Source organism: Pogona vitticeps, chromosome 4 (genome assembly GCF_051106095.1).
Source record: "Pogona vitticeps strain Pit_001003342236 chromosome 4, PviZW2.1, whole genome shotgun sequence".
In the NCBI taxonomy this organism is placed as follows: Eukaryota; Metazoa; Chordata; class Lepidosauria; order Squamata; family Agamidae; genus Pogona; species Pogona vitticeps.
This window is the reverse complement of record NC_135786.1, coordinates 199304534-199328119: the sequence shown is the minus strand read 5'-3', so window position 1 is coordinate 199328119 and position 23586 is coordinate 199304534. Positions and strand designations below refer to the sequence as shown.

Sequence of the window (23586 nt, the reverse complement as noted above, 5' to 3'; positions counted from 1 at the left end):
AAATTAAATAAAATTAATGCAAATCATCTGAATGTCTGTTGGAAATGTGAGAAAGAAATTGGTATGTACTTTCATATGTGGTGGGAATGTGAAAAAATGCAAAGATTTTGGAAACAAATGTTTAAAGAATTAAGCTATATATGTGATAAAGATATAGAATTTAATGCTGAGATTGCTTTGTTATCAATATACGAGAATGCTTATAGCACTAGCCTGAAACTGATCAACTGGCCTCCCAAATTTAGTATTTTGAGCTGATGCTGGAAGCCAGTTTTACATTTTTAAAAGCACATAGCTTTTACAACAAAATAGTAATAGCAAAAAGTCCTGGGCAGGACAACAAGTAAGGTTGTCCTCCAATGTTGTGATGAGTAATGACAACAGGTTATTTCTCAAACATGTAACAATTAAAGAGAATCAATTGTTTTTTTCAAAAGTAATTTTTAAGCTGGAGAATATATTGATTCCAACAATGGGAGGGGGGGAGGCTGAGATTTTGATTTCGAAATATAATTCCCAAGACAGTTAACAGTCATATCCTCTGCAGCCACCCACCCCTTCTTCAGGTCTTATTTGTTATTCTTGCTACTTGGATTCCCTATGTTCCCTCTTGATCAGTGAGTTGGTTCAAATGTTCCTTTCCCATGCTCATGTTTATTGTGCTAACTGCAGATTAACTGTAAATATACATGGCAGAATGAATGAATGGAGGGAAGATATTATGGCTAACATGTTTATTCTCTTATTAAAATAAAGTCAAGACAAAACATTCCAAAACAATGTACACAAACCCTAGATTTAGATTACAGAGGACCAAGGGACATAAAGAAAAGCCTTCCATAAAGACAAGGAGGAGAAGGAGCAGTTCAGACACATGCTTAGTCAATGCGGTACACTGAATTATGGAATATATGTACAGTTTCCATTCATCACACTGCTTCCAGAAATCCCTAGTTGTCTTGTGGCCTACGGAAAAGACAAAGGAGTCAAAACAAAAGCACTCTAATATCATACTGCCACCATCCCATCCAAGGGTCATGTCAGGATAATTTACTCTTAGTACATGAACCAAAGTTTACTAATAGGCACCCATCTTGAAACAGGTGTGCAGCCACATTGACAGCACGTGAGGCTGATGCAATCCTTGAAATGTGTATTGGATATGATGTAGGAGAAGACATCACGTGATGTGCCCAATGATTGGCTATTCAGACTGTAGAAGTGCTGCACATTATGGTGCTGTGTGGAGCATTGTGTTGGAAAGTTCCTGTACGAAGTGCTGTCTGTTTATTTGCAGAAAGTGTATTATCAAGTCTGTTGACTGATGCACATAGTTCTGTTGTAGATAGTCTGTAAATACATTGCTGGTGAAGGAATCTGCTGTGTCTGTGAATTTCTGTGCTGTCACCCTGGAAGACTGACTTGTCTTGGAACCATCTCCCACACCCTAAATCGTGACAGCTCACTTCTTGACCTCCCTGTGTAGTCACACCCTTAGCGTTAAATTATGTCACTGCCATACTATGATATTTCACAAAGCCACAAGTTTATCGTTGTTTTTTTTTTAAAGGTTCATAGTGCAAACACAGATAAAAAATAGGTGGAACAGAGGAATGCTGCAGTCTGAAGCAGAAAAATGAATAAGATTCAAGGGCTGTAAGTAAAAAGAGCCAAATACAGCTCATTCATGATGAGCATGGTAGCATAACTTGTGAAGGGTTCAAAAAAATAAAATAATAATAATAAAAAAGTACAAATGCCTATTTAATCAAAAGGTGTTAGAGCATACTGATCAGAAAAGAGATTTGGGAATCATTGCCAAATAATATCCTTTCATCCCCAAACTCAATATACAGCTACAGTGATTAAACTCAAACAAGATATTGAATTGTATGATGAGAGAAAGACTCTAAATTATTAAACACACTTATACTGTCTGAGGACATACAGTCTTGCTAGCCACAGTGCTTTGCAAAGGAAAGTAATGTATATGAAATTAATGCATCTTATAATAGGCAAAAAGATGAGCAGACTATAAAAAGTAATTAATTGGGGAAGAATGAAATCCGAGTCATGTGAAAAGATCATAATGTAAAATAGAAAGAACCAAAATGCGCAAGAGACAATGGTAAGAATATAAGAACTCCACAAGGTTGAATGTAAGATTCATCTGATATTTGTTTCAGAACAAATGAAAACCTAAATGCAGGCAATGGCAAAATAAATGAAAAAGAAGCAAAATGCAAGTAATGGAAGCAAATGGATAATGAAACACAATTGATTTTATGAGCCTGCAATGACAGTAAATAATGCAATGAATGTTTTTTTTTTGCTATTTATTGTTAATTATTTGTTATGTTAAGGGAAATTTAATTTTTATTAATAAACATATTATCGAAAGTGATTATAATAAAGGAAATGAATAAAATGACCAAGCCAAAGCGTGCGCGCACGCACACATACACAGCCCTCTAGTCTAGGATATAGAAAAGTTACTTTTTTTGGAATACACGTTCCCCAGCATGGCCACTATCCTTGCTGAGGAAATCATGGAGCTGTAGTCTCTCAGTCTTACCTAATGGTTGCCTTGTTTACAGCATAATAATTTTCCCATGCTACTTCCTCTGCATTACTGAACTGCAGTACTGTAGTATCCCATAATAACTGATAATGGGCCAAGACAGACTTTTAAAGTTATTTATACAATTCCATCTTTTGCTGTACATCAGAAGGACATCAAAATTGACTAACTTACATAGAAATTTTGATTATTCTTCTTTTAATGTTTGATTCATTATCTGAACTAAAACTTCTTTATGAAATAATAAAAGCCATGTAACATCTGAGTTCAACCAAAAAAAAAGAGGGAGGAAGGAAGGAAGGAAGGTCCTTGCACAGTTGCAATAAATATATGTTGTCAGTTCTGCTTTTACCTAAACTAACTACTGTACAGGTTGAAAGCATAATAAAAAAGCTCATAAATAATATCTTACAATTTTCATTCTATTTCATCAAAATCTGTTCTGATAGTTCCTTAAAAGAGAGACTGCTCCTGGAGAATCTTGACCAACCTACTGCTTGAGAATTTGTAGATGCAGAGAATTTTGGATCAAGCGTAAGGGAGCAATGTAATGCAAGAGAATGAACTCTGAATCAGGTTGCCCTCTCTGCATTGGTGACCTCTCTAGTGCTCTCCAAAATTTTATAGCCCAACCCCCCCAAAAAACACTTCGGGCTATATGCAATAATGCTCTTAAATAGACTGGGTTGATATGAATAATTAGTCACATGTAACTAAAATCCCATTGTTATCAAAGGTTCTGTTCTAGGTAGGGGCTAACTTTGTGTTTAACTCCTTATGAATTTGTTCAAGAGGTTATGATTTCATTTCAGATCATTCCCAAGGCTGTGATTTTTATATTTCTGTGAAATAACATGCCTATCTTTTTTTAAAAAAAATTAGATTTTGTGAACTTTATGTATACAATGGATTCAGTCCCATCACATAGTGTTTTTGGTAATGGCCATGGGATGAAATAGGAGACAAACGGGGTGGCATGGGAGGTATTACATAATCAGTTTCCTTAAAAGATTATCTAACTCCACTTTGAACTTTTTGATGGTACTTTGGCTGGTCCTTTGACTTCTTTTTCAAAATGGTGAATCCTATTACTGATTCCTATTAGAGGCTCAAAGTTTCCTGTTTTAAGACATTTTAGAAGCATTTTGAAAGCAGTTTTTGAGGTTTTATGGTATTCTTTTTTCAGTCCCTGTGGCTAGGGAAATATTCTTTGGTTTCGTCTTCTGACTCTTAATTAATATTTCCAAGGTTCCATACTGACCACTAGAGAGAACCAGAGAGTATTTCCCTATATTTTTCCAGCCTTTTCATGACAAGGACACAATGTGTTAACTGTTACATAACAGCACTGATGTTACCTGTCTGTCATGGGTTTGGAGGGAAAGTTCCATCCTATGGGGAGTGGAAGGCGGGACATCAGGAGGAGGGGCTGTACTGTATAAATATGTGATGCCTGTGTGGTGAAGAGGAGATGCTGAGACAAACTGTGAGACACTGGGTTGGGACGAAGCAGCAGCTGGGAAGAAGAAGCTGTTGTGGGAGTCTGTGTGTCTGACAGGGTACTACTGTGGGTCAGAGTACCACCCTGATAGGTTCAGGGGTCTGTGGGTTAGCCAGAACTGATGGGTTCAGGGTCTGTGCTTTAAGTTAAAGGTTCTAGGTGAACCAAACTGTATGCTTGTGTGTGTGAGAATAAGCCACGTTACTTTATTTTATTCACCTGGTTGCTTATTTTTCCCTGTGTGTATTTAAAATAAACTTTATTCTTTTTGTTGTTTAAAAATCCATCCCTGGTCTGTGTGACTTATTATAGGGAATGGTTGGTGGCAGCTTAGTAACTGTGTGATAGATCCCAGTAGGTCTGGGTTTGTCACATTGATTGGTGTCCAGCGTGTGGGATACGTCTGGTCCAGTTGTCCAGTGGTCCAGCAAAGCCTTGGCAGGTGTGCCCAGAGCAAGGGGGGTCCAGTCAGGGACAGTCTGAGGCGCGTAGGTAATCTTCTAGGTGTACCTCACGGGGAGGTGCACTAGTAGAAGAACGTGCCAACTGGGGAGACTTAGATTAAGGTGCTCTGAGGCAGCCTGATTTTGGCGGGAAAACGCTGAGGCAAAACTGCGTAGCAACAGCGAGCTAGCTTGCCAGCTGAGAGGCCCAGCAGAGGGGGGTAGGCTCTGACTCGATACTGTTGCAAGTAGTGCTGAAGAACAGCAGCAATCTCTAGGGAGAGCTGGTTCTGAGGCAAGAAGGAAAAAAGTGGTCGTTTTATTTTGAGGCTTGACTTTTTAAAGCCGCCTGTTCTGAGGGGGGATTATGCCCTTGACTCGAAGCAAGATAGCAGACATGAGTGAAGTGAAAGACCCCCAGATTGACCAAGGTTCTGAGGATGAATTTGGCTCAGTGCAAGGTGACAGCACAGGAGAGCAAGACCCAGAACTCAGAAAAATACTCATAGCCCAACAGCATGAACTGAGGGTGAGGGAAATGGAGGAAAGGGAAAGAGAGAAACAGCGGCAATTTGAATTAGAGAGAGAGAGAATGGCGTTTGAATTAAAGAGATTGGAACTGATGAACCAGAACAATAATAATAATAGGGATTCTGAGGGGGGCCAACTGTCTAAGGCTGACCTGAAGAAATTCCCTATGTACCACAAGGGAGATTGTCCCGAGGTGTTCTTTTCCTTAGTGGAAAGAGCGTTTGTGGACTTCTCAGTGAGGGAAACTGAGAAGATGACCATCATGCGGTCTTTAATCAGTGGTAGCCTGGCTGAGGTTTATGCCGAGATGCCTGAGGAACGGATGAAAGATTTCGCAGAGTTTAAAAAACTGGTGTTTGCAAGACATGGGATAAATGCAGAGCAGCTGAGACAAAGGTTCAGGTCCCTCACCAAGAAGCCAGAACAGACTTTTACCCAAGTGGGGGCCCAATTGGTGAGGCTGCTTGAGAAATGGCTGTCGCAGGAGGGAACAGAGACCTATGAACAGCTTAAAGACTTGATAGCCCTGGAACAGTTCTATTCAGTTCTGCATGGGGAATTGAAATTCCAGGTGAGGGAAAGGAAACCGAAATCTGTGGCAGCAGCCGCAGAAATCGCGGATTTTATCTCCCAAATAAGAAAGCCCTTGGGTGAGGGGAAATCTGTAGGTAAACCCAAAGAAGCCTACAGCAAGTACTCTCAGGGACCAGGGAAAAGCCAGCAAGGGGGAGGGGCCCATGGTGAAGGGAAGCCCTCAGACATGAAACTAAGACCTCAGAATTTGGAGGGAAAACCCAAACAAGAGGAGAGAGAATCAAAATACACCAGAAAATGCTATTTCTGTCAGGGAAAGGGTCATCTGATCTCAGAGTGTGAGAAATTGAAGCAGCTAAAAGGAATGGTGCCTCAGAATTCTAGTGGGACCAAGCCAAAAGCTGTGTTCTGTGTCCAGCAAGAGCAAGGCTCAGTGTCACAGAGGGAGCCTGTTGCCATGGCTACTCAGTCTGGAACAGCTACCTATGCTGAGCAGGCTGAGGAAAATGGTCCTCTTGTGGAGGTAAAGCGCTGCTTGCTGATAAAAACAGATTCTCAGTTGTTTGAGACAGCCGGGGTGGACGTAGGAATACTTGACCGTCAGTATAGGGGGCTGCGGGACACTTGTTCCCAGGTAACCCTGTGCCATCCCGATATCATTCCCCGGGAGTTTATAATCCCAAATGAGAGCATAAAGGTAGCAGGTATTGAGGGGCAGGTAATCTCTCTGCCAGTAGCAGAGGTACCTGTCAACTTTCAAGGCTGGAGGGGAGATTGGCGGATAGCGATTTCATCTACTCTGCCAGCAGCCGTGCTCGTGGGAAATGACCTGGCTGAACATGTGAAAAGGGTGCTAGTGATTACACGCTCACAAGCCACCACGGGGACAGTTCAGGGGGGTAATGATGAGCCAGAGGCGGAAGCAGAGGGGAGTTCAGAAGCTGTGGTGGAAACCTTAACCACAGACAGCAGATTTGGACAGGAGCAGAAGGCAGACGCCACTCTCCAAAAGTGTTTTGAACAGGTGACTGACGCCCAGCTAACACCTGAAACCCCAGTGAGATTTCTGGAGAAAAAGGGGATTCTGTATAGAGAGACCCTGAGGAATATCTCAAAAGGGGGAGATGGGATCAGGAGTCAACTGGTGGTACCTGAAAAGTATCGCCCCATGATCTTACAAAGGGGTCACTCTGACATGTTTGCTGCACACTTAGGGGTGAAAGGGCCCCTTGATTTGATCAAACAAAATTGGGAGCAGATCACCCAGGATGACCCACAAGACGTAGTGACATACATAGACACCTTGATGAATGACCTAAGGAGAAATCTAGAGCTGGCAGCAGAAAACCTGCAAGCTCAGAAGGTCAAACAGAAAACATGGTATGACCGCAAAGCTAGAGAGAGGCACTTTGACCCAGGGGAGGAAGTGCTTTGGCTTAGGCCCTGCAGAGAGAATAAGCTGCAGCTCAAATGGGCAGGACCATATAGGGTCATTTCCAAGATGTCAGATCTGAACTACCTAATAGAGCAGGAGGAGAACCAAGCAAGGAGGGTGGTTCATGTGAATGCCCTAAAACCCTACTACAGAGGGGAACAGAGGGTTTTATTCGCGATAAAAGCAGCTGAGAGTGAGGAAGCTGAATTACCCTTCTGGGAGGGTAGAGGGGAAGTAAAATACAACCCAGAGGAGGTAAAGATCAGTCCTGCACTCACCCAAGACCAGCAGCAAGAACTAAAAATGCTGCTTAGTAAATATCAGCAGGTGTTTTCCAACAAGCCGGGGATAGTGAAGGGAGTGATGCATCGGATCCACACAGGGGATGCACCCCCGCAGGCAGTATCCCCATACCGAGTAACGGGACCCTATAGGGACAAGGTGCGGAAGGAGCTGGACGAAATGCTGAGGGAGAACATAATCGTCCCCTCTTCTAGCCCTTGGTCCTCTCCAATAGTCCTTGTGGACAAGCCTGATGGGAGCATTAGGTTTTGTGTTGATTACAGGAAGTTAAACCGTGTAACCACTCCTGATGCCTACCCAATGCCCAGGCTAGACAACCTGATTGAAACCATAGGGGGTTGTCGGTTCATCTCATCATTGGACCTGGTAAAGGGATATTGGCAATTAAGAATTGATCCCAGGGATCAAGAAAAAACTGCCTTTTGCAGCCCTTTTGGTCTCTATGAGTTTCGAGTCCTGAGCTTTGGTCTCAGAAATGCACCAGCCACATTCCAAAGGCTGATGGACCAGACCTTGGCAGGGCTCAGTGACTTTACAGTGGCCTACATTGATGACATAGGGATCTTCAGTAATACCTGGGAAGATCACCTGATACACCTGGAGTTAGTGCTGCAGAGGTTAAGTGCAGCAGGGCTAACAGTAAAGGCCAGCAAGTGTCAGCTGGGTAGCCCAGAAATAAAATACTTAGGTCACATGGTAGGGGGAGGAATGATAAAACCCCTGGAGGCCAAAATAGAAGCTGTTCGAGATTGGCCTAGACCCACCACCAAGAGAAAAGTCAAATCATTTCTTGGGTTGGTGGGCTACTACAGAAAGTTCATCCCGAGGTTTAGCGAGATTGCGGCTCCGCTGACCGATCTGACGAGGAAGAAGACTGATGACCGCATCCCGTGGACCAGCGACTGTGAGGCGGCGTTCCAGAGGTTGAAGGAGGCGTTAATCAACAATCCTGTCCTGCGTGCTCCAGACTTCGACCGGGAGTTCATCATCTACACCGATGCGTCTAACAGCGGGGTAGGAGCAGTTCTGTGCCAGGAGGATGAGAATGGTGACCAACATCCGGTGTCCTACCTGAGTAGGAAACTTCAAAAAGGTGAGAGACATTTGGCAACCGTGGAGAAGGAGTGTTTGGCCATAGTCTACGCGATCCAGAAGGCCAAGCCTTACATCTGGGGAAGACATTTTATTCTGTGTACTGACCATTCACCATTGCAATGGTTAAAGACAATGAAAACCCACAATAGCAAACTTATGAGGTGGGCTTTGAACTTACAGGACTATGACTTTGAAGTGAAGGTGGTCAGAGGGTCAGTGAACTGTGTTGCTGACGCCTTATCAAGAAGACCTGAAGAATGAAGACGGCGAAAGAACATGGACTATGTGTATATAATGCTGATAAAAAGTAAAATGTACCTGGTTTTGAATTTGGTTTGTATTAATAAAGGTAAATTGATGTACTGTATATGGTAAAATGTTTAAATGCATATTTGCTATGGTTAACTTTGGATGTAAGTATTATATGGTATGTATAAATGTTGTTGTGTATTTTATGCAGGTTGTTTTTTGGTGAAAAGCACTTTTAGCTTTCCCCCTACAAAACAACTTTTAAAGAGGGGAGGTGTTACATAACAGCACTGATGTTACCTGTCTGTCATGGGTTTGGAGGGAAAGTTCCATCCTATGGGGAGTGGAAGGCGGGACATCAGGAGGAGGGGCTGTACTGTATAAATATGTGATGCCTGTGTGGTGAAGAGGAGATGCTGAGACAAACTGTGAGACACTGGGTTGGGACGAAGCAGCAGCTGGGAAGAAGAAGCTGTTGTGGGAGTCTGTGTGTCTGACAGGGTACTACTGTGGGTCAGAGTACCACCCTGATAGGTTCAGGGGTCTGTGGGTTAGCCAGAACTGATGGGTTCAGGGTCTGTGCTTTAAGTTAAAGGTTCTAGGTGAACCAAACTGTATGCTTGTGTGTGTGAGAATAAGCCACGTTACTTTATTTTATTCACCTGATTGCTTATTTTTCCCTGTGTGTATTTAAAATAAACTTTATTCTTTTTGTTGTTTAAAAATCCATCCCTGGTCTGTGTGACTTATTATAGGGAATGGTTGGTGGCAGCTTAGTAACTGTGTGATAGATCCCAGTAGGTCTGGGTTTGTCACATTAACAACATGCAACATAACAAATTATTTGTGCCTTATGAACTGCGGTGAGGATAACAGCCACGAGGCTCTTAAGAAATAATGAGAAATGGAATGAATTTCTCTTCAAATGCAAGATTATAAACACTGGATAATATCAGAAGGAAGAAGGGATAGTTCCCTCTCCCTGCATGTGTTCTAATACAGACATGAGCCCTTATTATATAGCTGCCCTTTCCCTACAGGAAAAAGAGTAGCAAATGCTGAGTACACTTTTAAAAATGCACAATAAATGTAACATTCCACTTGACTCTGAGGAGCCCAATTTCACAGTGTTATTGTAATGTTCTACTCAGTGCTATTCCATAAACACAAGGAGTAACTCAGAGTAGGAAAATTATCTGTTCTGAGCCTTAAATATAGGAAGGTTCCAAATGAGGGAGGAGTCTTCACCACACACATTTGGTCACACCCATCCGAACCAGAACACACCCACCAAATGAATGCAACTTGTGACATCAACACTTTCATAACTTCTCTTCATTCAGTGGGCCTACTCCAGATGGAACTAACAGTAGGATTTAGCTCTTCAACATTCAAAGAGACAGTCCTATTAATCGGTTACAAGAAAAAACAAGGGGAAAGCTTGTGGCACAAATTGATCTAACACAATGTGTGGTGTAAGGTCCATTTTATCAGATACATCTCAGGGAAAATAACAAAGGATTAGACCTTAAAGGTGCCACAAGGCTCTTCCATGTTGTTGTTCTCAGAAGAAGTGCAAAAATATATTCCAAAATGGTTAATGAAAGAAAAGCTCCAGCAATGATAGAAGTGATTTGCTATATCGGTACTGAAAAATACGGAGCAGGCCAGGGATGAGCATTTGCATGGTAAATTCTTTTAATCCAACGGTGTTAACTATGGGGCTTAAGTCCCTTCTGTGTAAAACAACTGATTCATACCAAAGACTTTACCAAATCAGAATGCGTATTTTAAAATATGAGTTATGGCTAAATATTCAAATTCAAGATTCAGCTGTATTTTTTTAAAAATGTAAAGAAAAGGTTCCCTGGAAATGTCTGTTATAAAACGGCAGGAATTACATGAAAGTTTTATTTTATCAGACTCCCATTAGTGGAAGATATCCCTGAGAAGCATGTTTTAAAAATGACTGGTGTGGATTAATTCTTCAGAAGCTATTTCATACTAGGGAAGAACAGTTGACTTTTTTTGCCTCTCACAAATGCAGAAGAATTAAAACAAATGTACCAAATTTATTACTTTTATGGCATTACTAGAAGCACTGTGAGGACATGGAGCAGGGCACGTTATTTGAAACTCTAAAATTCTGAAAATGTGGGAAATGTAGGGCTATGACCTGAGACAGAAGGTGATGCACACCATCATGAACTTTGGGAATGTGGTGAACCTTCAGTCTGTAGGAAAATCTCGTTTTAGTTTCCTTGATCTACCCTCCCCTGCCACCAGTACCTATATTCATGGAAAAAGTAGTGTTTGGGATAATGATAGGCTGGCCATTGCCCCTTCACCAAAAAAAAAAGAAAAAAGAAAAAAGGAGGACATGGTGAAAAAAATCATCAAAAAAAAGTGGTTTGACACAGTTTGTTTCCTGGCCGAACAGCTGATCCATGATTCAGTACCCCGCCCCCCTCCAGCAGGCACCCAATCAGAGGCAGCACCTGGATGAGGTGGAAAGGGGTTCTCCCGCTGCAGTGGTGCCCAATGGAGGGGGCAGGATGCCAAATCATAGATTAGCTGTTCGGCTGGGAAACAAACTGTGCCAAACCACCGAACCAGCAGTTTGTGCCCATCTCTAAATAAGTGTACTATATACAGTATAAGACAGATGCAGGGATGTGGTGGCGCTGTGGGCTAAACCGCAGAAGCCTGTGCTGCAGGGTCAGAAGACCAGCAGTTGTAAGATCGAATCCACGCGACGGAATGAGCGCCCGTCGCTTGTCCCAGCTCCCGCCAACCTAGCAGTTTGAAAGCATGCAAATGCAAGTAGATCAATAGGGACCACCTTGGTGGTGGGAAGGTAACAGCGTTCTGTGTCTAAGTCGCACTGGCCATGTGACCACAGAAGATTGTCTTCGGACAAAACGCTGGCTCTATGGCTTGGAAACGGAGATGAGCACCGCCCCCTAGAGTCGAACACAACTGGACAAAAATTGTCAAGGGGAACCTTTACCCTTTACCTTATATAAGATAGAAAAACCTTTCCTTAAGAATATGGCACAGATTTTGAACAAATATAGGAAAATATAGTGCTTACCTTTGTTACAGCATCTGTCATCAACTATTTTTCTTCAAACGTCTGCCTTTTTTAAAAAAAAACCCAAACATGGAAGTAAACTTCAGCTATTTGTAGGGGCACCATAACTGACCTGAGTATGAGAGAAGGATTCTTCAACCAGTCAATATTTAATCCAGTAATGTACAAAGACATTTGCCTCATTATGAAGCTTCTTTTCAAAAGCTAGAAGACATCTCTAATATGAATTAAAATCTGTTTCTTAAAACTACATAATGATTGGATGGGTGGGAGTGGGAAAGCATTGGTCCTTCAGATATTTTAGACTTCAGCTTCCTTCAGCCATGCCCAGCATGGAGAGTGGATAAGGATTATGAGATCTGAAGGTCCGAAGATTCCTCACCTGTGTAAAGGTCAGAATCTATCAGTGCTCAAATGTTAATTTAGTCAGATAACAACTGAGCACTTTTGGTCCAGGTATCTCACCAGGAAACATTCCTCAGAACAACTTCAGTGGATGTGGTGAGGTGGATAGAAAGTGTATACAAGAGATATGTACCCATCAGGGCATTGATCCCTCTATAACTCACAATATCAGCCTTCCCTAACTTTACACTACAAAACCAATCATCCTTTACCACTGATTATGCTGCATACTTGAAGGACATTCTGGATATATTTGCTTATTAAGGAAGCATGCGGAGCCTACACTCATTGAGGGTAGCATACTAGCCCCACCACTTCTGCTCTTATATAAAACACAGAAATGCAAATATCTGAACAGGAGGAGCCGCTGTACATTGGTAGTTTCTCCACATGAGCCAGAAGTCCCATTTTGGCATACAACAGCCTCCTCCTATTCATAAATGTGTGTTTCCATGGTCAGTGCAATGACTGGGCAATGTATTAGCATGCTGCCTGCAATGTTAATTTAGCTCCATATGGTTTCTTGATGACTGAATAGGGTCTGTGTTGAAGAAAGCTGGTGCACACTGAATGACAGTAGCTTTCTGGGGTTCGAGACAAATACCGGTATTTATCTTGATGGCTTAGTTCAGATGAAGTCACATTAAAATCTACACATTATCTCTTTTAAACTCCCTTTCTACTTTTATTTTTTACTGGTATGGTGCATGATACCTCCATTGCAAGAATTATATCACGCTACAATAAAACTGTATCTCATAAAGTTACAGCAGTAGTGGAGTAAAAGCTGTAGCCATGATTCTGCAGTTTATTAAAACTGCAGTAAATTTGTTCTAATAATAGTAAGAACATAGTAATCACACTGAATAATGGCTGAAAGGTTTTTTTTTATCTGTATATTTACCACCCTACTACAATAATTACCGTTCACCTTCCTTTTTTTAATATGACATCTACATTTGCAACAATAATTTTATTCCTCAGCTTTTTCCTTTATTTTGCATAATTTTGAGTCCCTAATAGCAAAGTTTTGATGTGTGAGCTTTGATTTATTTTTTTAAGAAAAAATTCATTAACATGATCTACCATTAGACATAATATTATTATTATTATTTTTAAGAAATAAATTTAAGGCCATGTAATGAATAAATCTGAGCCCATGTTTTTAAATTAAAATTGGAGACTTTTGTTGTGATACACAAGATATTTCACCATAAGTCATAACAAATTAATTGGTGTCTGAGGAAGGGTAAAGGAAAGGCAACACAAGGAGCTCTGTACTGTTTTGTGTTTTGGAAGAAGATAAAATAGGCCATTCTAAATATTCCTGTTCACAAATTGATAAAGCAAATAGTTAAATGGTCTGACCGTAAATCTTTTAGGATGTCTCCATTGTGAACTTATTGTGATTGTACGGTGATGGTGGCAGTGGAGATGACAACAATAATGGCAAGGACACAGTGTTCTGACTGTTATGCCCTTATTTCAGATTCTCAGTTTTGTGGCCTGTACTTTCCTGAGTCTCTTCTCCACTTTAATTTCAGGCCTCAACCTCTAACACAGGCACCAAACCAAATGAAGTGGCCAGCAGATCTCTTCATATCCCAATTAACTTGAACTACTTGCATGGCAGTAAATTTAATTCCATCAGAATTTGAAGAACATCCAGGTAAAGATGGGATTTTATTTGGTCCACGATATACTTCTGTCTTGGATGAACATCTTAATGGAGCCAGGAAATCCAAAAGCAATGCCATCACGAGGCTGGACTCCTAGCAGGGATACCCAAGGTGGAACAGTTAAAGCTGAGACACCAGACTAAGATGCATCCACCCTCTTCAAGATTAATGTTCACATCATCAGAAGAGAATGGGCAGTACCAGTGGTGATGAGGGTAGAGAAACACCTGGGGGACAGCTATCAAGCAGCAGCAGTAGTGGAAGATGATATTGGCAGAGGATGTTTCCCCAACAGTGGGAAATTGTTCTTGAATATTTCACACCTTGAAAATCCCATGATGAGATAGTCCACATTTTAAATACAACTGAAATAGTTCACACTTCCTAGAGAAAGGAAGAAACTTATTTCACTTATCCACAGGCATTTGTGGCCATGCTGGCTTTGGGCTTCTGGAGCTGTACTCCACAAAGCAAATACTTCCCGCGGCTGCTTGCCTCAGCACAATTATTATAGTGGAATAATTTTCTGCACATCTCTAAATATGATAATATACTCCTTATTCAAAAAGCAGGTACAAAATACGCATATTAGGAAATGGTGTACACAAAAAGATAGCTAAGGAGATACAAATATACAAAAAGCATATTCCAGGAAAAATGCGTACAAAAATAAAAATTTGTCACTTGATGTGAAAATTGAGCAGACTCAGGACTGAAAATCTGCAGCCCTAATACTGATCAGAAATATGACATTCATCTGTTTCTGTATCCAAAAGTTGGTTAAGTAGAAGAGGCTGAAATTTTACATTTCCTGTCAGCTATTTAAAACACAATGACCTGCTGCCTGTGTTATGTCTCACATCTTCTTCTGCTACATTCTCTACAGATCATTAGTTTCATATTACTCCATACACATTGTAGTCAGTCATTCCTATAAAGACCTTCTCTTCTGATAGCCACTCCCCTTTAAAATGCTCTGGCACATCTATACTGCCGGTGAGTTACACTTGGCTTTTCTCCGTCTTACTGGTTATCGTGGGAGTGGGCAAAGTGAGGGAGAGGGGCTGCTTGTGCCCCTTGAGGCTGTTTTTGTGGCTACTGGTCCCCCCCTCCAGTCCCACTGTTTTTGGGGCAAAAAAGGGTGAGTTGCAGCTCCTAAAATTTTTAAGAAGCCCCCAACCTCCACTGGAACCTGAACCCCCCCAGCAAAAAAACCTTGACACAATCTTCCAACAAACCTCACTTTTGGTTTTCTTTTAAATAATTGCTACTCATTTAAAGGCAGGTGCAGCCCCTGGTGGGTGCTGGAAGCAGAAAATGGGCCTCTAGATTTTCCTATGTCACCTACCATTGTATTAAAAAGATCAGCTAAGAGTTTGAATAAGTTATTATATGCAGAAACAAGCCTTAAGCTTTGATACTTCAGGGGATGTTTCTCTTATGCATGCAGGGGGAAAATCCACTTCCAAATAAGATTGGGTTCATGGGACTACTTCATCCATGCGAACCAAATGCAGAAAACTGCTGCACTATGGAGATGAGTGATGGCTTTAGTTGGATGTACTTTATGTTCTACAAGTCAGAAATAGCTGTAGGAAGATCGCAGCCACTGATATCTACATGAATAAAGGTCTGACTGTGTACCAAGTTCCAAAATATTGATATGACTTGCTTGGACAAGAGAATCAGTGAAGGCTAGGCAAGCAGTGTAATGGCTTACCTGAAACATCTTTTCACAGAAATTCATCCTGTGCTCTAGTGACCAACTGGCATCTCATAAAACTGGTGCATAGCTCCCCCCTGAAAGTGTTAGTTTTAATGGATGCCAAGTTGTGAATAGGGTTGTTGCATTTTGTTTTCAATTGTCCATTACAATTTTATGTAGCAGATGTGGAGATAGTTCATTCCAGAAGCTCTCTGCTCATCAGCCTTCTTCTCCTTGGTGATCTCACTACATAGCGAAGAACATGACACATTTCAGTAATAGAAGCAGGCCTTAACACGTATCCCTGCACATGCATGTTGCTACCACATGTCTCATCAGAGCCCGGGATTAGTTTTGACATTTCTTTTCTTTTACAGGATTACACTCAAATCGTAGTCATATGTTTTGCAGCCATAAGCTATGCCATTCAATTTTTATGCAGTGGAAGAAATATTGATGTTTGTAACATCAGTTTGGTCAAAAGAGAAAATACATATATGTATTTATTAAGAAAGAAAGAAAGAAAGAAAGAAAGAAAGAAAGAAAGAAAGAAAGAAAGAAAGAAAGAAAGAAAGAAAGAAAGAAAGAAAGAAAGAAAGAAAGAAAGAAAGAAAGAAAGAATTTGAACCCCACTGGGTCATTTGATGCCCAGATTCCTCATGTAATAATGTGCTGCTGTAAATTCTTGATCAATGTGGAAATTAAAAATTATTCAACCCACTTTTTGACATATTATTATTGTTAGTACTGCCACTAACAAAATACAGTTTTCTGTGCTTCCCATCTACAAGTAGCGTACCTATTAAAGCAATCTGGGAAATTAGTTTGAGATAAACTGTACAGCAATTTTATTCATTGCCTCCCTGTATCTCACACTGTTAATTTGCATCACAGCTCACTAAATAGTGCCTAATGTTTATTGCATTTAACTGAATGTATACGATTTTGAGGGTTCGCCAGGGACCGATTATCATAATTATACATGTTTCTATGGAAACCCACAAGTCTATCAGTTTTGATTCATTATATTGTTATACCTTCTAGCACTTTCTAATTATTAGGTGCCCATTAAAAAAAGTCTCCATCTTGTGGTTACTATAGAAATGAGCTATAGACAGGCCTCGATGTTTAACCCCTAAATAGCTGGAATTCTAAATATTTTGTATATATTTATATATGCATCGAAAAGATTAAAGTGCTGGCTTTTTCATAAACTTGCAACTCTTTTAAAAAAGGAAACCACATATTTATTTAAAAGGGCTGTCCAGACAGGGGAAATTGCAATTAAAAGGTTCTTTTATTTAGTGCACTCTATTTTATGTCTTACTTGAGTGACCCTTCCCTTCACATTGGAAACATTTATTCTCCTTTAAGAAGGGTCCCCACAAATCTTTGAATCACTGGTATACTTGTGAGTAAATTTACCTTTTTTACTGATGTGTAAATTTACCTGGTTTACTTTTGAGTAAGACAGTCACAGAGAACAGTGACAGTGGGCAAAATTTGCGGCAGCAGTACTGGTATGATTGAAAACATTGGGATGAAGGCTGGGGAGATGGAAGGGAGGCAAACTCTTCCTTTTTTCCTGCCTGTCTCCTCAGTTGGGGCTCTGATGGGGCTGCACTGCCTTGTTGGGGCAGAGCCGATGGAGTTAACATAGCCGCCTTCCCCTCCTTTTCTTGTAGCTATCATTCAGCTGGCTGCAGTGACTTTCTTTCTTTCTTTTTAAAATTAAGCTGGCATATCAAAAGAGCAATGTGTCAACCTAGCATGGCATTAGAATTGTGCTATGCCAGTCTCCTATATATAGAAAGGGAAAAACCAGAAATCTGTTCAAGAAAACTGGAGATATTAAAGGAACATTTTGTGCAAAGATGGACATGATAAAGGACAAAAATGGGAGGGACCGAACAGAAGCAGAAGACATCAAGAAGAGGTGGCAACAATGCACAGAGGAATTATACCAGAAAGATCTGGATGTCCCAGACAACCCAGATAGTGTGGTTCCTTACCTTGGGCCAGACATCCTGGAGAGTGAAGTAAAGCATGCCTAACAACAAGGCCAGTGGAGGTGATGGCATTCCAGTGGAACTATTTAAAATCTTAAAAGATGACGCTGTTAAGGTGCTATGTTCAATATGCCAGCAAGTTTGGAAAACTCAGCAATGTCCAGAGGATTGGAAAAGATCAGTCTACATCCCAATCCCAAAGAAGGGCAGTGCCAAAGAATGCTCCAACTACTGTAAAATTGCACTCATTTCACACGCTAGCAAGGTTATGCTCAAAATCCTACAAGGTAGGCTTCATCAGTATGTGGACCAAGAACTCCCAGAAGTACAAGCTGGATTTCAAAGGGGCAGAGGAAATCAAGACCAAATGAACTTGATTATGGAGAAAGCCAGAGAGTTCCAGAAAAACATCTACTTCTACTTCATTGACTACGTAAAAGCCTTTGACTGTGTGGACCACAGCAAACTATGGCAAGTTCTTAAAGAAATGGGAGTGCCTCAACACCTTATCTATCTCCTGAGAAACCTATATGTGGGACAGAAAGCAGCAGTTAGTACTGGATATGGAACAACTGATCAGTTCAAAATTGGGAAAGGAGTACGACAAGGATGTATATTGTCTCCCTGCTTATTTAACTTCTATGAAGAAGACATCATGTCAAAGGCTGGACTGGATGAATCCCAAACCAGAATTAAGATTGCCAGAAGAAATATCAACATCCTCAGATATGCAGATGATACCACTCTGATGGCAGAAAGTGAGGCGGAATTAAAGAACCTCTTAATGAGTCTGAAGCTCAACATCAAAAAAACTAAGATCATAGCCACTGGTCCTTTTCCTCCTGGCAAATAGAAGGGGAAGATATGGAGGAAGTGACAAATTTTACTTTCTTGGGCTCCATGATCCCTGCAGATGGGACAGCAGCCACAAAATTAAAAGACACCTGCTTCTTGGGAGGAAAGCGATGACAAACTTAGACATCATCTTAAAAAGCAGAGTCATCACCTTGCCAACAATAGTCTACATAGTGAAAGCTATGGCTTTCCCAGTAGCAATGTATGGAAGTGAGAGCTTCCGAAGAATGGATGCTTTTGAATTGTGGTGCTGGAGGAGACTCTTGAAAGTCCCCTGGACTGCAAAGAGACCAAACCTATCCTTTTTGAAGGAAATCAAACCTGAGAGCTCACTGGAAGGACAAATCCTGAAGCTGAGGCTCCAATACTTTGGCCATCTCATGAGAAGGGAAGATTCCCTGGAAAAGACCCTGATGTTGGGAAAGTGTGAGGGCAAGAGAAGGGGATGACAGAGGACAAGGTGGTTGGACAGTGTCACTGAAGCTACCGACATGAATTTGACCCAGCTCTGGGAGGCAGTGGAAGGCAGGAGGGCCTGGCGTGCTCTGATCCATGTGGTCACAAAGAGTTGGACACGACTTAGCAACTAAACAACAACAATGTCATACTGGACAAGCTATAAGTTAAGTTTGCTCTAAATGTTTCCACAGACATGTTTCTTATAAAATACATGTTGTCAGAGAGCCAGCATAGCTACGTGAAAAACTTTCAGAAACTAGTCATCTACATCCTTCCATGCCATATAGCCAGTTCTTTTCCACAATTAGAGTAGGCATATGAATTCATGTAGGTGGAACAATCAGTAAGGTTATGTAAATATCCCTCTGTTCTCTTTGATTATACTATCCAGGAATCTACAAATCAATGTTCAAAATCCTATTGCTGGTATAGGTCATAGTAGCAAATTCCTTGCTAGTTAAATAGTCAAGGCTTACATTCCCCACTAACCACTGGTTGTGTGATTTGGCACATGAGGGATAATGCAAGCCTCAACACCTTAAGTAGTGATAATTTGCTGCTATGACTTACATTGGTTGACTTACACCAGCTTTGCTGATTAATGGGATTCTAGCCAATAAATATATATTCTCTAGCAGTTTTTCAGTCCTAAATCCATTCTGTATAATTTCCACCTCATTGAGCAGTAAACATTTGTGGATTTTTAAATTCTTGTAGGCAATTTACTTAATATATGCATTTTGTACACCTCTGTCCCTAATATATGTATTTTTTTTTTCAGTATGTCTTTCTTTGGTGCACATAATTTTGTATGCAGCTGTACCTGGTATGCATATTTTTGTATGCATTTTTAAGATGAGAATTGAATTGCATAATTCAGAAAAGTGTGAAATCCAAAGAATAATCATCCACACTTTAATTTAGGAAGAACAAATTAGGTCTCTTAACTTAAAAACATGGACCCACAAAGAATGCTTTACAGCAATATGTCATTCTGAATACTTCACAACTGCATTTGGTTGTTTGTGCATTTTTGCCCAATGATATAAGCTAATTCTTGAATTGTATTAGTTCTATAAACATTCCTTGAAAATCAGCATGAACTCATTCAAAGTGATTTTATTTTCTCCACATCCTGACACTATTGCACTTTTCAATTAGAAGTGCCTTTTAATTCAGATCACTAAACCTTTCCCAAAGTGACAGCTCATCTTTCCCAACCTCATGTCTATTTATTTTGGGAGTTAACACGCCATTCAATAACTTGAGAACAAGCCTGATTGCTATGCTAATAGTATTCAAAAATATGTCAGCATCATTAAAAACTAGTAAACTAGGGCTAATTCATAAAATGAATAATAAAAATTAAGGTGAAAGCATTTGTTTGCCTATTTAATAAACTGGTTTCGAAGGCTGCAAATGTATATTTTGTTCTTCTGAGGGAAATTAATATTATCCAACTATTTGATATAAATATCAAATATTCAAGTTCCCTCCCCCCTTCTTTCCATCCCTTCAACTTTTGTGAGTGCTTTAGATTCTGTACAATTATAGTTCAAAAAAAGAGAGAAATAATAGCACTATCTCTTAATATCTTCATAAAACAGTATAAATAGCAATATTAATTTTTTCAGCTGGATTTTATTGTGCTGCAATAATATTCATGCGGTTTGCAATTTTTTGCATATATGTCTGCCAAGGTCACCTCACATGCAACATTTAAATTCTATCAGTACATTCAGAAGTAGGAAAAACATACATATTACATATTTATTTATTGTCTATATCTAACACTTTTAAGTTCTATGGGGCTATTTGCTTACTACTGATGAAACTTGAAAACACAATTGCACAAAATAAGTATCTTCTTATTTGTGTTCATATAAATGACTACATGAACAATTCGAATAACAACAAAATTTGTGCACTCAAACCTTTGGCAACAGCACCAAGGTAGAAGTTGCTTGTAGAATTTGCAACATTCAGGTGTCCCTTTGATTTCAAAGTCAGACAAAGATCCAAGATATCTTTCTTGACTGGGTTGGGTATCCATAACACAGGAGAATCTTCAAAACCCTAAACCAGGTTGTCAAGGGCCTTAGTGGTCCAACTGGTAATAGCAGCTCTGGCCTCTTCAGCGCTCCCACTCTTTCTGAGATTCAAACTCTTACAGCCTTGCTCTCTCTTAGCTCCCTTGGTCATCCCTTTAGGTTAAACCAATATTTCATAGGATTTACATGTTTACTTCCAGCAAGTGTATATGGAGGGAATCCAGTGCCAGTCATTGACACCCCAATCTACAATTACTGTACTGTATAAGAAATTTAAAATAATTATATCCAAGGCTTCCATACCTAACTAGATGCTTAGTGTACAATGTTTTGCCTGTAAATAAAATGTTCTGTGCCAAATCTCTCCAGTTGTTTATCTCTGTTACCTACAGCCATAAGAACCACCTTCTACATTTAGATACAAAAATATAGCTGTTCCAAATACTTATCCTGAGATATTACCATTGAACCATTTTAATATTGCTAAAGCGAAGCAGAGAGATAATTTAATCAGATAATTTGCAACATGCCACTAATGAGTAAGTGAATATGCAAGATGAATTAGAATGCACATATGTTTATATTAAATAGACACAATTCGATTTAAAATTGGGGTGGGGGTGGAGAGACCTGTTTAACATTTCCCCTGGACATTCAGCAGACAGAAATAAACATGTTTGTACATTTCTGTCATTTTTTTTTCTCCAACACCTCGCAGTTCATAGGCCACTTGATGGTTTGCATCCCTTATTCCCATACTGTGCTCCAGATTTCCAGCATTTCAGACTATGAGGTTATTTCACAATTCATCTCACAGTGAGGCATGCTTAAAGCCACTGGAACACGCCGTACAGTGTACTGATCCATACCTTGTGCTTGTGTAGTTTAGTGTTTCTAACCACTGAAGAGAGAGAACAGTTCAGTGATACCCCCAGTAGATTTCACAGAACACCATAGTAAATTGTAAGTTCAGCAATTATAATTTATAAATTGTGGATTACATATTTGTGTTGGTTTATACATGACTTAGCTGGCTGGATAGCTCAGTGCATTAGGTGGCTGGCTGTGGAGTCAAAGACTGGAAGTTCAATTCTCCACTGGGTCTTCTATGAACAGAGCCAGCCTGCACAGTCCCAGGATGTCCCCAGAAGAAGGGAATGGGTAATCACTTCTGAGGACTCTCTACCTAAAATACCCTGAAAAGCATCACCATAACTCAGAAATGAATGGATGTTACACCATCTATATGAATTTATGAAATTAAAGGAACAAGGAATTCTACTAGGTCAAGGCCCTCTCTTTTCAAAGACATAGTCAATCAGTCATAGGATAAGGGGAGATGGTCTGTTACACAATGGTGGATAACAGTTAAATAACAAGAACCAGGCAGCAGGATATAAGTGATCATTTCTCATTAGAGCCAGGACAAGAGTGGAGTCCCTCAAGGACCTGCATTGAGACCCACAATTTTTTTTACAATATAGAAGCAAAGTGGTCATGTGCAGGGATGACACCAAATTCTTTATGGTGGTAGAAGGAAAAGGGACCAAAAATACATTTTCTCTCTAAATTGGGATGATAGATATTAAAATGTAGTTCAAAGTAATTTAATATAATGTAGTACAGAGTGGGATGAAAAAGCCCATATACCTTATTCCTTACATTCCCATCTCTCTCAGACCTTAATGTGGCTAAGGCAAAGGTGTGCAAAGATGGCTTTAAAGACATGTCCACGCTTATAGCATTCCTGTGTTTAGAGCCCTGCCTTGTCAGGTTTCCCAGTTCACTTGAATGCCCTTAAAGCCTCCTTTCTAGGCCATCACATGGTACATAAAAAAGGTCTAAGTGACTTCTAGACAGTTTTGAGACATAAGGCTTTATATACAGGGGTCCATTCATATCGCTCATTTAGCCCTATAAGCGTTCAGGTAAAATAGATGAATTGGACTACAATACTGTGGAATCTGCTACAAGAGCTACCAAACTGGATGACTTGTATAGATGATTAAACTAAATCACAACTCATGGCTTCTAGTCATGGTGGCTATATGTTACCTTGAGGACTGGAGACAATATACCTTTTACCTACCAATTGGTGGAAAACACGACCGTGAGGTAGTTTTCAGCTCAAGTCCTATGGGCAGGCTTCTCTGAGGGATCTAGTTGGTCACTGTGTGAAGAGAATGCTGGAGGAGAGAGACCTTTGGTTTGATTGAGCATGGTGCTTCTTCTATCCTTCTTCTGTCTACCAGTTCCCAAAGGCAGTATGCTACATAATGGCCTACATAAATGGCAAAAGTGCAAAGGTATCATTTTCTGCTAGTACATGCCCAACCACTGGCAGCACAACTAGTTCCACAAAGTTGTACTGAGCTGTGCAAGTCTTGTGAAGCAGTTAATACAAAGTTTTGTGAAAGAGCTTACAAAACTGCCTTAGGAAACAGCTAACAGAATGTCATGCAGTGGTTGGACAATGCCTTGCACAGCAACTAAGAGCTGGAATCTTTTATCCCTAGTTGGAAACTTCCTTGTGAAAGGCCTTGAGTGATGGAATGTGCAGTAGCTTGTGAAACTTTTTCTGGAGCAAACAGCACAACAACGTATTTGGCCAGGGTCTAATGGTTGTTGTGGGTTTTTCGGGCCATTTGGCCATGTTC

General features: G+C 40.4%; 1 long non-coding RNA gene across 1 annotated transcript in view; it reads left to right on the top strand.

Moving 5' to 3' along the window:
• Positions 1 to 16174, top strand: part of LOC140706945 (uncharacterized) — a 125769-nt gene extending 109595 nt beyond the window's left edge. Inside the window, exon 8 of the long non-coding RNA XR_013545423.1 lies at positions 13716 to 16174. This is a non-coding gene — a long non-coding RNA (uncharacterized LOC140706945). The remainder of the gene's footprint in view (positions 1 to 13715) is intronic.
• Positions 16175 to 23586: the final 7412 nt, after the last annotated feature.